This window comes from Lathyrus oleraceus, chromosome 4 (assembly GCF_024323335.1).
Source record: "Lathyrus oleraceus cultivar Zhongwan6 chromosome 4, CAAS_Psat_ZW6_1.0, whole genome shotgun sequence".
Taxonomy (NCBI): Eukaryota; Viridiplantae; Streptophyta; class Magnoliopsida; order Fabales; family Fabaceae; genus Lathyrus; species Lathyrus oleraceus.
The window spans coordinates 331,213,151-331,231,403 of record NC_066582.1 but is presented as its reverse complement, the minus strand read 5'-3'; the positions used below and the strand labels follow the sequence as shown (position 1 = coordinate 331,231,403).

The 18,253-nt window shown below is 38.8% G+C and overlaps 1 long non-coding RNA gene across 1 annotated transcript; it reads right to left on the bottom strand.

Annotated features, from left to right (window-relative positions):
* Positions 1-15,061: 15,061 nt before the first annotated feature.
* Positions 15,062-17,132, bottom strand: LOC127135495 (uncharacterized). The gene is made up of 4 exons (XR_007808583.1): positions 16,993-17,132; positions 16,703-16,863; positions 15,948-16,313; positions 15,062-15,872 (listed from the first exon to the last, which is right to left on the bottom strand). It is a non-coding gene; the product is annotated as an uncharacterized LOC127135495 (long non-coding RNA).
* Positions 17,133-18,253: the final 1,121 nt, after the last annotated feature.

Here is an 18,253-nt window from a genome sequence, read left to right as displayed (position 1 = left end):
ACACTTCATAACATCAACTCAACAAAATTACTCATCAAAATTAACGATAATAGACCAATCACCAATTATGTTCACAACATTAAAATACCAATTTTTTCTGATTTCCAACAGTATTAACCGGTTAACGCCCTGGGTTAACCGGTTAACGCAGGACAAAATACATTTTCTGGCAACACGCAACAGTGTTAACCGGTTAACACCCCGGGTTAACCGGTTAACGCAGGCAAAACAACACATTTTCACAAAATATAACAGTGTTAACCGGTTAACGCCCTGGGTTAACCGGTTAACGCAGACAAAACAGCAGTTCCTGCGCTAACACAAAGCAGAATGCAGAATTCTCCGCATTTTCCGCCGTTGGAGGACTTCCGGACCTCCGATTCCAATTCCGTAAAAAGCTATACGTTCGGAAATTCACAACTAACCCAAACACATATTCAATTACAGCCTAAACACAGTTTCATCCAACGTAATTTTCCAGCATTCATAATCCCAATTAGGGTCAATTCAACGGCTATCACTACCCATGACATGTTAATCTATAATACCCATTAAACGACGATAAACCCCCCTTACCTGAGATAATCCGGCAATCTCTAAGCTTCGAGCTTTTTCGTTCTTCAACCTTTGCTCTCTAGTTCTTCCTCTTTGCCCTTTTCTCCTTTTCTCTGCAACTTCTCCGTTTCCACGTAAAACCCTTTTACAAAATGAAAACTCTTTTTCCTTATTCCAACTTATATATTTTCCAAATAATTATTATTCCAAATAATAATAATAATAATAATAATCCAATAATTCAATTTATTTAATTAAATTATTAAATATATTATTAACTTAATTTAAATAATCCTCTTATTTAATTCGGGGTGTTACAACTCTCCCCCACTAAAAGAGTTTTCGTCCTCGAAAACATACCTCAAGCAAATAACTCTGGATAAGACTCTTTCATCTGACTCTCCAGTTCCCAAGTCACATTGCCACCTGCTGGTCCTCCCCAAGCTACCTTCACTAAGGCAATCTCTTTACCCCGCAACTGCTTCAACTCTCGATCCTCAATCCTCATAGGCGATATTTCAACAGTCAGGTTATCTCTTACCTGTACATCATCTACTTGGATCACGTGCGACGGATCATGAATGTACCTCCTCAACTGAGACACATGAAAAACCTCATGCAAATTCGCAAGTGACGGCGGTAAAGCGATACGATAGGCTACCTCTCCTATCCTCTCCAAAATCTGATAAGGACCAATAAATCGAGGTGTCAACTTCTTTGACTTCAAAGCTCGACCAACCCCAGTTATCGGAGTAACCCGAAGAAACACGTGATCTCCCTCTCTGAACTCAAGTGACTTCCTCCTCTTATCATGATAACTCTTCTGACGACTCTGAGCAATTCTCATCTTCTCTTGAATCATCTTAATCTTTTCCGTAGTCTGTTGAACAATCTCCGGTCCAACCACAACACTCTCACCGGACTCATACCAACATAAAGGTGTCCGACATCTCCTACCATACAAAGCTTCAAACGGCGCCATACCAATGCTCGAATGGAAACTATTGTTGTAGGTAAACTCAATCAAAGGTAAATAACAATCCCAAGCACCTCCCTTCTCCAAAACACAAGCTCTCAAAAGATCCTCTAGTGACTGAATCGTCCTCTCAGTCTGACCATCAGTCTGCGGGTGATATGCAGAACTCAATCTCAGCTTAGTTCCCAAAGCATTCTGCAAACCTTCCCAGAACTTCGATGTAAATCTAGGATCTCTGTCCGAAACAATACTCGACGGAATACCATGCAAACTTACAACTTTCTCAATATACAACTCAGCTAATCTCTCTAACGGAAAATCCATTCTGATCGGAATGAAATGAGCCGACTTCGTCAATCTATCCACAATTACCCAAATAGCTTCAAAATTCTTAATTGTTCTCGGTAACCCAGAAACAAAATCCATACTGATACTATCCCACTTCCACTCTGGAATAGCCAACGGTTGCATTAGCCCAGACGGCTTCTGATGCTCAATCTTTGACTTCTGACAAGTCAAACAGGAATAAACAAAACTCGCAATTTCTCTTTTCATTCCCGGCCACCAAAATAACTTTTTCAAATCATGATACATCTTCGTAGCTCCAGGATGAATACTCAACCCACTACGATGTCCTTCTTCAAGAATACTCTTCTTAAGTTCGGCAACATCCGGAATACACACCCGCTTACCAAATTTCAGAATACCATTTTCATCAACTCTGAATTCACCGCCTTGACCCTGATTCACCAGAGTCAACTTATCAACCAAAAGCACATCGGATTTCTGACCCTCTCTGATCTCATCCAGAATACCACTTGTTAACTTCAACATCCCCAATTTAACACTATTGTGAGTACTCTCACACACCAAACTCAAGTCTCTAAACTGCTCAATTAAATCCAATTCCTTAACCATTAGCATAGACATATGTAATGATTTCCGACTCAATGCATCAGCCACTACGTTTGCTTTACCCGGATGGTAATTCAAACCAAAGTCATAATCCTTCAGAAACTCTAACCATCTTCTCTGTCTCATATTCAGCTCTTTCTGATCAAACAAATACTTTAAACTTTTATGGTCACTGAAAACCTCAAATCTTGACCCGTACAAGTAATGCCTCTATAACTTCAGAACAAACACCACAGCTGCCAACTCTAAATCGTGCGTCGGGTAGTTCCTCTCATGAACCCTCAGCTGTCTTGAAGCATAAGCTATAACCTGCTTATTCTGCATCAACACACCACCCAAACCCAACAATGAAGCATCACAGTAAACTTCAAATGATTCCGACGAACTCGGTAATATCAGAATAGGAGCAGTAGTCAACCTTCTCTTTAACTCTTGGAAACCTTCGTCACATTTTGAGTCCCAGACAAACGCTTGCCCCTTTCTAGTCAACATCGTCAACGGTAACGCCAACTTAGAAAATCCCTCAATGAACTTCCTATAATAACCAGCCAAACCAAGGAAACTTCGAATCTCAGCAACAGACTTCGGAGCTTCCCACTTAGACACTGCTTCTATCTTAGAAGGATCAACAGCAACACCACCTCTTGAAATCACATGACCAAGAAAACTCACCTCTTCTAACCAAAATTCACACTTGGACAATTTAGCAAACAACTTCTTTTCTCGTAGAACTCCCAAAACCACTCTCAAATGTTCAGCATGCTCTTCTTCAGATTTCGAATACACCAAAATATCATCAATAAACACCACAACAAACTTGTCTAGGTACGGATGGAAAATCCTATTCATATACTCCATAAATACTCCAGACGCATTAGTCACACCAAAAGGCATTACAGAATACTCATAATGTCCATACCTTGTTCTGAAAGCAGTCTTCTGAATATCCTCAGTTTTCACACGTATCTGATGATACCCAGATCTCAAATCTATTTTGCTGAACACACTTGCACCAACCAACTGATCCATCAAATCATCAATCCTCGGCAAAGGATACCGATTCTTGATCGTCACTTTATTCAGTTGCCTGTAGTCCACACACAACCTCATAGTACCTTCTTTCTTCTTAACCAATAGCACTGGTGCACCCCACGGTGACACACTCGGACGAATAAATTTCTTATCCAACAGATCTTCCAACTGACTCTTCAATTCAGTTAACTCAACAGCAGACATACGGTACGGAGCCATCGATATCGGCCTAGTACCAGGTACCAAATCAATCGAAAACTCAACTTCACGCTCTGGCGGCAATTCATTCACCTCTTCCGGAAACACATCAGGAAAATTACACACCACGGCTAGATCGCCAATCCCCAGTTTATCTTTAGCCTCCAAAGTCGCTAACAGCATAAACAACTCCGCCCCATCTGCTACTTCCTCATTCACTTGCCTTGCTGATAGGAACAAACTCTTTCCCTCTTCAATCTCAGGAAAGACCACCGTCTTATCAAAACAATTGATAGAAACTCGGTTAAACACCAACCAGTTCATACCCAGAATAACATCAATCTGCACTAGTGGAAGACACACTAGGTCCATCCCAAAGTCTCTACCAAAAATACTCAAAGGACAATTCAAACAAACCGAAGTAGTAGTCACTGAACCCTTTGCAGGAGTATCAATTACCATACTACCAAACATCTCAGATATCTCTAACTTAAGTCTCACAGCACAATCCAAAGATATAAAGGAATGAGTCGCACCTGTGTCAATAATAGCTACAAGAGGAAAGCCATTAATATAACACGTACCTCGGATAAGTCTGTCCTCACTGGAGGTTTGAGTTCCGGTCAATGCGAACACCCTTCCAGTCTGAGATTTCTTTGGCTTCTGACACTGACTTCCAATATGCCCTTCTTCGCCACAATTAAAACAAATCACTTCCTTGTGCTTGCAATCAGCTATTGCATGGCCAATCTTACCACAACGAAAACACCTCTTTACTTCAGCAGTGCACACATTACTCTTATGACCAGCCTGACCACATTTGAAGCAAACTATACCAGCAGGAGCACCTCCCCCACTAGCTCTCTGAGCCGGAGCAGCTCTTTGCTTCCCTTTTCCAGCTGGAGCATCATACGGCTTGCCACGGTTTTGATGTTGCTTGCCTCTGCGATCACTGACAATCTTGTAATGAGCATTATTGTCTTCTTCAAATATCCTGCAGCTATCAACCAATTCAGTAAAAATGCGTATCTTCTGATACCCAACAGCCTTCTTAATTTCAGAGCGCAGTCCGTTTTCAAACTTGATGCACTTCGAAAATTCAGCACCAGCACCAGTGTAATGAGGATAAAATTTGGACAGCTCCACAAATTTCGCAGCATAATCAGTGACAGACATGTTTCCTTGCTTCAGCTCAAGGAACTCAATTTCCTTCTTACCACGGACATCTTCCGGATAATACTTCCTCATGAATTCCCTACGGAATACATCCCAAGTAATGACTTCACCTGCCACGGTCAACCTCTCGTGAGTCTCTAGCCACCAGTCATCAGCTTCGACTGCTAGCATGTGAGTGCCATATCGAACCTTCTGAGCTGGAGTGCAATCCATAACACGGAAGATTCTCTCAATCTCTTTCAACCATCCCAAGGCTGCATCTGGATCATGCTTCCCTTTAAACACCGGCGGATTCTCTCTCTGAAAAGTCGCCAAGCTACGTGATCCAGTATCTCCACCAGCATTTGGCAAGTTCTGCACAGCTTGTGCCATCGCTTGCATTGCGGCAGCCATTGCAGCGTCATTCCTTCCAGCCATTTCAACTTGTCACTACAACACAACTTAAAGTTAGACTAGTAACAATTACACAATTGTTAGACAGTAACGACACGACAACTGGCCGGACAGACCGACCTGCTCTGATACCACTAATGTAACACCCTTCTAAAATACCCCAATTATTTAATAACAACAACAAATATATATCAGAGTAATCATGCACCAAGGGTGTCACACAACATTTCACACCATAAAACTGTCATGCTCTTTATTTAATCAAAATAAACATTTCTGTTTGCAAAATTCGCAGCGGATGGAAATCAACCAACCATTCAAAACATATAACGTTTTACAGGTAAAAAGGTTCAACAACCAACAAAAAACAATTAAAACATCCCGTCCCGATGTTACATCTATCAGAGCACGACCCACTACGTAGACTACACTAGACTCCAGGCACTAGCTCCTACTCAATCACTGCTCGTTACCTGAAAAATAGTTGTAAGGGTGAGTTCCTCAATCGATATAACAAACATTATAAATCATCATGTAATGCTAAGTAAATTTACACGTTAATCACCCTAATCATATCATGCATTCAGTAACGGCACATCAACTCAAATATCATACTCAATAACAACGTAAAATGCAACTCAATAACAACATAAAATGCAACTCAAATGAGACTCGACTCGTCATGCATGTGGTACCATTCGGAGTAAAACTCCCAACTTAAAATCATTGCCATTTTAGTGGGCATCAAGGCATAAGCCTTCAACTTTCAACTTAAAATTTTGCCAATCCAGGCCAACGTGGTGTGAGCAAAGCTCCGATTTTTGCCAATCCAGGCCAACGTGGTGTGAGCAAAGCTCCGACTTAATGCATATGAAATGTACATGGCATATACGACTTTAACTTTCGACAACATAATCATAATAGCAACACAACAATGTTTTCAACATAATCAACTTATAATCAACTTTGGCTCATCAAGCCTACAACTCAGTATTTTCAACAAAATCAACTTATAATCAACTTTGGCTCATCAAGCCTACAACTCAGTATTTTCAACAAAATCAACTTATCAACATATTTGTATCAACACTTCATAACATCAACTCAACAAAATTACTCATCAAAATTAACGATAATAGACCAATCACCAATTATGTTCACAACATTAAAATACCAATTTTTTCTGATTTCCAACAGTATTAACCGGTTAACGCCCTGGGTTAACCGGTTAACGCAGGACAAAATACATTTTCTGGCAACACGCAACAGTGTTAACCGGTTAACACCCCGGGTTAACCGGTTAACGCAGGCAAAACAGCACATTTTCACAAAATATAACAGTGTTAACCGGTTAACGCCCTGGGTTAACCGGTTAACGCAGACAAAACAGCAGTTCCTGCGCTAACACAAAGCAGAATGCAGAATTCTCCGCATTTTCCGCCGTTGGAGGACTTCCGGACCTCCGATTCCAATTCCGTAAAAAGCTATACGTTCGGAAATTCACAACTAACCCAAACACATATTCAATTACAGCCTAAACACAGTTTCATCCAACGTAATTTTCCAGCATTCATAATCCCAATTAGGGTCAATTCAACGGCTATCACTACCCATGACATGTTAATCTATAATACCCATTAAACGACGATAAACCCCCCTTACCTGAGATAATCCGACAATCTCTAAGCTTCGAGCTTTTCCGTTCTTCAACCTTTGCTCTCTAGTTCTTCCTCTTTGCCCTTTTCTCCTTTTCTCTGCAGCTTCTCCGTTTCCACGTAAAACCCTTTTACAAAATGAAAACTCTTTTTCCTTATTCCAACTTATATATTTTCCAAATAATTATTATTCCAAATAATAATAATAATAATAATAATCCAATAATTCAATTTATTTAATTAAATTATTAAATATATTATTAACTTAATTTAAATAATCCTCTTATTTAATTCGGGGTGTTACATCCCTGAATTGCTACTGTATGAATATTTGATCCATGTTCTTATAATCATTGATGGTTTCGTAATTTAAATTATTATTCAACGTGCTTAATGCTTAATTTTATCGGACAAATGAAATTCTGATTTCTTGTTAAGGTTTAGGTCGGACAAACCGCCTTATCACGTGTTGTATAATAAAACCTGCATTTAATCACTTAGGAATGACGATCAAACTCTGGTTACCATAAATTCTTGATAACTTAAATAGTTCTTAACAGCAATTTGATTGACTAAGGAATTAGGAGTGAAATTGCCTGTTAAATGGTTTTAGCTAAGGAATTAAAGAAAACTACCCTGGAGAAACTGTTTTGAATTATAATAACATCGATGTTATAGGATATGGAAAAAGTGGAATACACAGCAATTCATACACCTGGCCTTAGCATTATTTCTCATATTGGTCAAACTGTTTTTATACGCTTTATATTTTTATTTCTTATCAGTTGTGAAAAATATCATTAAACCCCATACGAACTTTTGTTCAATTGAATTATTCTAAAAATTGATACTTTCTACACAGTCCTCGAGATCGATACTCGGGATAACTCCCTTTTTATTACTACATTGGTGCAAATAGTACACTTTCTATTTTACCGATCAAAGACCCACTTGCATCCTATAGGGTTAACTCCTACAAGAGGCTCTACCAAGGTCCAAACCTGGTTTGTGTACATGGAATCCATTTCAGATTTCATGGCTTCTAGCCACTTCTCAGACTCGGGACCAGTTATGGCCTCTTGGTAGGTCACAAGCTCATATTGATCCATGAGTAATACATCACCTTGATCAGTTATGATATATCCATATCTCTCAGGTAGGCGTATCCTGCTTGACCTACGCTGGTCTTGTTCTACTTGAGCAGGTTGCTCTTCCACAACTACTTGTGTTTCCTGCTCTAATTCCTCCATATGTGTATCAATGCTTTGTGATTCTTGAATTTCTTCAAGGTCTAATTTCCTCCCACTAATTCCTTTGGAAATAAAATCCCTTTTTAGGAAAACTCCAGTCAGGCGACAAACACTTTTCCCTCGGAAGGATTGTAGAAGTAATACCCTTTTGTTTCTTTAGGATAACCCACAAATAAGCATTTGTCAAATTTGGGCTCAAGCTTAGTTGAGATTTGTCATTTCACATAAACTTCGCAACCCCAAATCTTCATGTAAGACATATGTGGTTTCTTACCACTCCATATCTCATATGGTGTCTTCTCAACCTTTTTGGATGGAACACGGTTAAGTGTGTAAGTTGTTGTCAATAATGCATGCCCCCAAAAGGAGTTTGGAAGATCAGAGTGACTCATCATGGATCGGACCATGTCTAACAAGGTTCGATTTCTTCTCTCAAATACACTGTTCCGTTGGGGTGTTCCAGGAGGAGTAAGTTAGGATAGAATCCCACACTCTTTCAGATGGTCATCAAACTCTATGCTTAAATACTCACCACCTCAATCTGATCGAAGAGTTTTAATATTTGTACCTATTTGGTTTTGTACTTCATTCTTGAATTCCTTGAACTTTTTAAAGGACTCTGATTTATGTTTCATTAAATACACATAACCATATCTACTAAAATCATCAGTAAATGTGATGAAGTACTGAAAACCTCCTCTGGCTAGTATGTTCAATGGTCCACATAAATCAGTATGTATGAGGGCCAAAAGATCATTAGCTCTTTCACCTTTTCCCTGTGAATGAAGACTTTGTCATCTTTCCAATTAAACAAGATTTGCATGTCTCATATGATTCATAATCAAAAGAGTCAAAGAGTCCATCTTTATGGAGTTTGGAAATGTGTTTCTCATTTGTGTGGCCTATCGACAATGCCAAAGGTAAGGTGGATTTAACTCATTAGGTTTCATCCTTTTAGTATTAATGTTATAAATAGGCATTTCAAGATTAAGGACATATAGTTTATTGTTCATTTGTGCAGTAGGATAGAATATATCATTCAAATGAATGGAGCAACAATTGTTCTTTATTATAAATGAAAAACCAAACTTGTCCAAACAAGAAACAGAAATAATATTCCTGCTAATTGCAGGTACATAATAACAGTTCTCTAACTGGATTATTAAACCACTAGGTAAAGTCAATACATAAGTTCCTACGGCTAAAGCAGTAACTTTTGATCCATTTCCAACTCGTAGGTCAACTTCACCTTTTGCCAAATCTCTACTCCTTTTTAGCCCCTACACATTGGTACAAATGTGAGAACCGCATCCAGACTCTAATACCCATGATGCAGAAGTAGATAAATTAATTTCAATAACAAAAATCCCTGAAGTTGAAGTCTCTACTCCATTCTTCTTATCTTCCAGGTACTTTGGGCAGTTTCTCTTCCAATGTTCGGTCTTACCGCAATGGAAGCAGGTGCCTTCCTTTGTTATGCCTCTACTAGGCTTCAAAGCAGGAGCAGTAGGTTTGGGTTTGGCAACTTCCTTGCCTTTCCCTTTATCACCCTGCTTGGTGGGTCTTTTGTTCTGTCTCTTTCCATTTCCGATCATCAGAATGGACTTACCTTTTGACTTCAAATTCTTCTCAACAGTTCTTAACATAGCTAGCAGTTCAGGAAAAGATTTATCCATATCATTCATATTGAAGTTAAGGACAAATTGACTGAATCTATATGGCAACGATTGCAAGATCAAATCAGTCGCAAGTTCTTTTCCGAGGGGAAAACCCAACCTCTCAAGGTTCTCCATATACCCAATCATCTTGAGCACATGGGGACCTACAGGGGCTCCCTCAGCTAACTTGCCTTGAAAAATGGCTTTTGAAACTTCAAACTTTCATGCCTTGCCTGCTCTTGATAGAGCATCTTCAGGTGTTCGATCATATTGAACGCTTCTATGTTCTCATGTTGCTTTTGCAACTCTGAGTTCATGGTAGCTAGCATGAGGCAAGCAGTTTCATTGGCATCATCGACATGCTTCTTATAAGCATCTCTTTTTGCCTTAGGTGCAGAACTAGGAGGTTCCTCTCCAAAAACATGTTTCTTCAAGACATACAATTTTCTATCATGTTTGAGGACAATCCTCAGATTTTAGTGTCAATCCAGAAAATTTGTCCTAGACAATTTTTCCTTATCAAGGATTGATCGTAAAATGTTGTTAAAGGTGTTTGTTATCATGGTAATCTACATCAAAATAATGAAAATATAAGTATCAATAACATATTTAATTAGGCTTTTAACTAAATATGCTCCCACTATTTTACTCAAAAAAAAATGACCCTCACCATTTGATTTGGAAAATCCCGTTGGAAGATTTTCTAGTGGGTCGAGATCCACATTTCACTTTGTTTTAAGTCCGAGTAGGCAGATTACACAAAACTAGGTTATTTAGGTAGGAACTCCTTCCAATTGTATCTAATACAACTCTCGAATATTTTAGTTGGGTGAATAACTCCTTATTCCAATCCATCACATGGATCATTTCCAACTCTTGCTTCTAAACATATATAATCTTATTATAATTTTTTTAGTTAAGTTTGACCCATTGTTTTAGCAATTGGATATTACAATTATCCCATCGCACCTTACTAATATAAAATAAGCACCTCGCGTAGGCGAAACCTACATTATTCGATACTAGTCTTGATGAGTGCTAAAACTTGGAAAGCATAAACTTAATATTTAATTTGAGGGAATTTGCAATTATCCTGATCTCACTGACTTATTTATCATATAAATCATCTCTCACATGCATCAACATACATTCACATGCATCAACATACATACAAAATGAAACAGTTATGGCCCCTAGCGCAATTGTTCTCCCAAGCCAATGAGAGAACCTAAGCTAACCTAATAACGATATAAGCTTCTCCAAGCAAGATCTTCAAGGTTGCCCTCCTTTGATATTGTATTCTTCTCTTTCTTCATAATATTATATTATATAAAAGAAACTCCTTTTACATATGAGGGAGTGAGATGAGAAAATAAGTTACATTAAGAGATTAAAAGAGAGGCACGACACGCAGGTCGTATTTTAAAATCCCAAAACAAAACAAAGGAAAACTAAGGCCATAACCGATCACCACAAGACAATAATAATAAACACATTATTATTATTAATTTAAATTCTGTTAATTAAATAAACCAAATTATATTTCAGCGACCGATCACACTACGCAGAGTTAGCCGGCGACCTAACACATTATTATTATTATTTTAATGAACAATTCATTTGAAATCGACGTCGTTTTCGCATCAACACTTGATATTTTAAAGCACAACTCTCGCATAGTCACAACCCTAATCGCATAACTCTTTGACAACACAACCCTTGTACCGTCATGAACCATAATGCATCAATTTCATACCGTCAAACACACCTTAATTGTTAATTCAGTATGATTGATCAACACGCCATTGCTTCACCATACTAATGTCGGATCAAGAAGAAAATGACCATTGATCGCTCAAAGGAAAATAACCATTAAGTGTTTGAATGAATGAAACAGAAATAGTATATCATATATACCGTATTTTGTATCAGAATTACTTATATCATATATATAACTTGATCGATCTCAATTGTGTAACCTATGGACGATCGATGTATCGCTGCTTCACCATACTAATGTCGGATTCCGAAGCGTAGTCAACATCAATCATCCAAATCGTACACACATGATGCCAAATTTAATTACTCGTTTATTCTTTGATTCATTCTGTCTTTTAATCGTATTAATATAGAAAATACAGAAAATAAACAGCTATCAGATGCATGGTTTCGTAAGTGGCTCTGATACCATTGTAGGAGAATAGCGATCCAAAACGCAGCGGAAATTAAAAATTTCTCCTTTAGTGATCCTTACTAATGGGCATGATCAGTGATAGAATCTTTACCTCTTGTGGTGATTAAAACCTTTGATGCAGATCTAAGGAGTGATCACGAACATTGAATGGTGACAACGCCTCTACTCAGTCCACAAGAACGGATTCCTTCAATCTCAGTGCTAGCTGCTATGAATGAAGGCTTTGAGTGAGAGAGAGAGAGAGAGAGACGAAATTTCATATATGCACAAAGGTTTCTGCACAAGGGTTCTATTTATAGAACCACTTGTGTGGGTTGTAAGCTAAAAAGCCCACTTAAGTGTATGTGGCCCATATCTTATGATATACCAAAATCACTTAAGCATGTGGTACCTTACCATATTTCGTATTTTACTTAAGTGCACCATACCTTACGATGTTCTACAATTCACTTAAGTGCATCGTACCTTAGGGTGTTCCTTATTTACTCTATCTCTCATCAATCCATCCTTTTGTGTGTGACCCTGTAGGTTCTCACGACACTGGTAATTATATTAAATCACGTATTTAACATAATAAACAGTGAGCGGTATCTAGCAACACATCACTGCTACCCAAGATACGAAAATTTCATGTGATCTGACAAATCCTTTTGTGATAATACTTATGTGTACAATTATCCTTTTGCCCTTATGTCTATATTGAACATAAGGCATAGACCATGTCATCCTTGTCCAGTTAAATATTGGACCCTTAGACATTTATCCTGATACGCAGGATGGACAAATTCCATCTACGTCAGTCATGTCCCTTAGCATGCTTTGTGGAGTACCCATCAGCTGTCTTTATGGTCACCCAGTTACGGACAATGTTTGATCAACAACAAGGCACCGACTCTACATCTAGGGTCCATAGTGGTTTCAGGTCGAAGGGTGGTATACACCACTATCACCATGAGAATAACTTATGACACTTTGCATAATATTTTATATAGTATTCTCATAGCGGGTTAATCCAGTATAAATATTACTCTTAATGTTCATACCTATGTTTAAGACTTAATAACTCCTTATCCATGATCCATGAGATATGATCATTAGTCTATATACATAATAGTCTTAATGCTTTAATGTTATCCTACTTTACAACAAGGCTCGACTACGGATACTTTAAGAATAGTGTCCTAATGATTAATGGGATCTCGTGATTAAGTCACACTTGATACATTAAACGGACTAGATATTCTAGGGACTTTATTAAACAAACATAATAAAGAAAAATCCTTTTATTATTAATAAATAATTCGATACAAGTACCAAAAGTATTGACCTCTAGGGCGTACACCAACACTTCTTACTCTTGTTGATAAGGAGTATAGAAAGGTGCCTAGATCCTTAAATTCGAATGTGCCTGGTTAATTGAAGATACTTTTAAGCATATGCTAAATAATTCCTGGGTACCAATCACCCTCTGCTTCAGAATCTGGAATCCTTCAAAGTTATTGCTATGGAGTGGAATCTTCATAACATTGGTAGTGTTCGAAGGCTTAAAATACATCTGACTAGTAGGCTCCAAGGTATTCAACATGCTATTCAGAATGGTAAAGACCATAAAGGTATTTGAAATCTTGAAAAGCAACTTCAAATCAACCTCTCTAAGATTTTGTATCAAGAAGGATGATTTGGTTTCAACGGACCAAAGTCAACTGGCTGGTGGATGGAGATAGAAATACCAATTTCTATCACACTAGAGCAGTGCAAAGAAGGAAAACCATCAAAGTGCTTAAAGACAACAATAATACTTTTGTCATACCCCAAAATTTGCCCTCCATTTTTTGCTTTTCCCCCTAACCCATGATTTGAGATTCATATATACCCATGCATATTCATCATTCATTCATGATTAATATTTATTAGAAAACATCATAGATTCAAGGTTTTTGGTTAACAAAGCAGGTTTGGATTGAAGATTTCAGTATTACTCGTCGTGTGGGATGCAACACCAATTCTTGATCTTGAGGGATCTTGTTGTTTGGCTTCTGCACGAACTGGGATTCTAAACCTTAATTGAGACCTATGGTCATAGAAGTTGTTGTTGGAGCTTTGTGTTTGGTTAAAAAAACCTAATCAGGGATGGTTATTGTTCAAATGATTTGCTTGGTTGACTTTTGGATTTGGGACTCATCAAAACCCTAGTCATTGATCTGGGAAGGTTGTGAATCATGGAGTTTACTGTGAGGGGGTGAGAACCCTAAGTTCTGACTATGGTATCATCATCAGTGGGGTTTATAGTTAGGATTGAAGTTTCATCTGATTCGTTTGGACGGTCCGTGGGCTGGGAAGATTCATGGTCTCGACGCATTGATTGAGATCCACTCGAGGCTTTGCATGGCCATGCTATATTTCCTGTTTGGTATTCACCTGATTCGATTCACTTACATATCCGATTGTCCATAAGAACTCACACTTTTTTATTACAACTGTTGACTTTTGGTCAACTGTTGACTTTTTGGTCAACCAGTTGACCAAAGTCAACCCCCTAACCATAAATCATACATAAACCACTACAATACATTCCATTTTTAACCATACGAATGGATTCTAGTTTGAGATCACTCCAAATACAATCGCTCCAACTATAAAACCAAGCATGAGGCATTACGACATGTATGTACTATTTTTAAGGCTTTGTGCAGTACGACATGCAGGATGAGTGGCTGGTGAGACGAGGTTTACAAGAATGAAGGTACTGCTAATATTGTTGTCTCGTACAGTAAATCCCCCCTTCTTATGTCGGGAAGATCGTGCGCATGTGCAAGTCTCCAAGGAAGGCATCAGCATTGCCATAAATGATGAACACCATGACTCCGTCACCGCGTAAGCGCCTCGGTTAGAAAGAAGCGCATAAGTTCATTCCCTCTTCAGGAAGTTACTAAAGACGGTTGAGAAGAACGTCGACGGTCGGCATCCAGCTTACCTTCATCGTCTACAGTCGTTGATGCGGAATAAGCGGCCTTAAGTCGGAGACAATCCACCTGTAACAAATTGAACTAGTTGCACCTGATTCAACCACCTGCAAACAAAGCCGGTGAAAATTGGTAAGCTAAAGCAGACAAAGGTTCATATTCAGAATAATAAGGCAACAAAAGACGCTGTTCGAATTGCCGGTTTTAACATCCAGAGAAATATCAAGGAACCCACTGCAGATGCACTTTCATACGACATGAACAACAAGGAAGAGATTCATTTGCTGATGTTAATAGTGAGTTTAGTGTTAACTCACTTCATGAGGATCAAAGTTTCAACTCTTGGCTGGAGCAAAATAATTCTCAGCCTTCAAAATTGCACGAGTCTCGTGAAAGTCACAAGCTTGTGGAGCCAGATGGCCAGATGGAGTCTTGTCATGTTTCTGAAGCATCTGCATGTTATCCGGATAGGGAAGAACCACATTCTGATGGTGAATTTGGTTCCAACAATGCATTATCTGAACTGTGTACCATCTAAGGAATCCAATCTTTCTGAGAAATAGATCTAGCATGGACTGGAAATGACCAACCTGTCTACGTAAACGCTTCCTCTTGAATGGTTGACACAACCACTAAAAGTTTATTCTTTCGATTCGGCATTAAGAGTTCAAGAAGAAAAACCAAGAAAGACCTGCCTACATCTTTACGCCCATCAACACATCGATCCCTTCGTGCTTACGGAGACTACAGGAATGTGGTTGGAGACCACATGTCAAATGTGTTGCAGAGTAACTTGCAAATGTCGTCGAGGTTAAATCTGATTTCGAGCTCCACGTCGTCACTCCTGTCCTCCATTGCTCACATTGCTGAAGGTGCTACTGACACACAAGATTACAGCATGCCAACACTGCAATAAAACAACAACAATATGAACTCACAGCAATACACAACTGAAAAGCATCATCAGAAACATCAACAGTACCACCGTCGGCAATGCAACCGAAACAAAAGCTTTGCAGGAATACTCTAATTTCATTTACACGTTTTCCAAGCTGCCACAAAAACCAAGCGAAATCCCGCGTGCATCCAGCAAGTTTCACTTGTATAACTTCATTCGCGATTAAGAAAACCAGCATGACAATGCAAACATTCCATTCATCACAGTATAACAGCATAACAGGGCCATGATAGAACATGACACAATCCGTCACATCAACAGACCGCCAAGGTTATCATGGAAATCCAGCATACGGGGTTGGATTTTTCATCCATGAGGTCCATCTGTGAAATAGGAGCTTCCCCATATTTAAGCCAACTGCAGAGCATCAATCACCAACCATCGATTCACCTGCATCTTGTCATGACACAATTAAGGATTGATTTCACTAAATCATGGCATATCATCGGTACCGAATAAGTAGAGGTAACCAATTTGTAGAGAATTCAGATAGTAAGTTGCCTTAATAGGTTGAGTGCATTGTCCCATGTTAGCTCTTCATTGTTAATTGTATAATTAGTAGAATTCCCTTCCTTTTAACAACTGACTCATACATTGTTAGCTCTAAACCAAACTCACGGCAGACAATGCTACATACCAACTAATTTCAGCCCAGAATTTCGACTGACATTAACCACCCTATATGATAAATCCAACTACGCATTTGCCCAGCCGATTCACAGCAAAAAAGGCCATGTTCCAATTAACCAACAAGCGAACAAGAATAATGACTAACTTACCATATAACAGAATCCTACAGCAGCTGAACTGAGTCATTTTTATTAGCCTTCATCAAACTTGGGTTGGGAGGGGTTAACAAAGTCTTGCAGAGTTACCAGTTTAGTAGGTTCTCGTACTGCAAACTCTACACCAAGGCCCTTTCATTTTTCACCTGCAGTGGCTAGTCACGAGATGAATGTTTCATTTAATCAATTGGCAATCCAAAATAAAGGGGAGGGCTGTTAAACTTATGGAAAGAGCAATTGAATACATAAATTCATGTGCCTTCACAATGGATAATGAAGTGGACCTCAAGTGCCCAATCTGAAGCTTCATGAACCACCTGCATTGTCAACTCCTTCTGTCACGAATTGACTTGCAACGCCAATGCGGAGAGGATTTCCGGAATAAAACTCGTACTGTAATCGACGAAGGCAGGAGCAAGAGTACTGCTAGATTCATACGGCTGTCTCCTGAACAGATTGAAATGTAAAATCAAATTAGCACCATTAGTCAAGTCCAGCAATGATCTAACTCACTCCAAGTTTCTAACAAAATTACAAACAAAACCTGAACCCTTTCAAGCCTAACAATAAGTCATGATAAACTCACCGTCACAGGTTCTACGACGACAATAACAACCCCAACCCTTTATGAAGGTGGATGAAGATGAGAATACGGTATCAGTTGAGGCGCCGATTGTATTCGCAAAGGTGTGCAAAATTCTGCATTCTTGGACTCATACTGAAGAGAACAAACGGCGAACACTCCAAAATATTGATATTGCGGCAACCATCCCCAGAACTGATCCTTTTGATTTCCTGGTTGATATTATGCCTCAGGAGGACTTGAGCGATAAAGTGCTCGCATGCATGTTGGAGGGCCTGTTGATGGAAATCCTTACGATAATAAACCTGCAGGATCAAAAGCATCACCACAGTAAAAAATGATGTCTTCATTGAGTGATAATTCTCGACAGTTTCATTTTTAAAATTCTGAGTCGATCTCAATTATCCAAGGGATATTCGGCAAGGTATCCGCTAGAAACGTGAGGTAAGGGTTATACCTGCTTCTGCATCACACCAGCAGTAGAGCCGATGCGTGCCTGTTGAAGTTTTCCAAATGCCGCGGAAGAGTTGGAACCACACTACCAAACAGTAGGAAACCTAAAGACATTTGTTACCGGTGATGACAAATGACCACCATGGATGAATCGGCATTGTCGATTCCACTTCTACAAAACAAATGCAACATATCCTTTTCTATGCTCATCTAAAACTGCTATATTTCATACAACATATGTGGATAAAATGTGATCATGACAAAATGCACTCTGTTTGAAAAGCTGTTATTTTTGGTTGGTAAGTTGGTTACTATATATAGAAGTTTAGTTACTTGTATCAACTAACATTTGTCAAATTGATTCAAGTGTTCAAAGAAACAAGAAAAAGTGAAATAGTTGTCCAAGATTCATCATCTTCATCTTCAACATCTCACAACACATCAACTACACACAACCATTTTTGAAGTGCTTTGTGATTGGTTAAAGGTGATAAGGTTCGAAGCCGAGA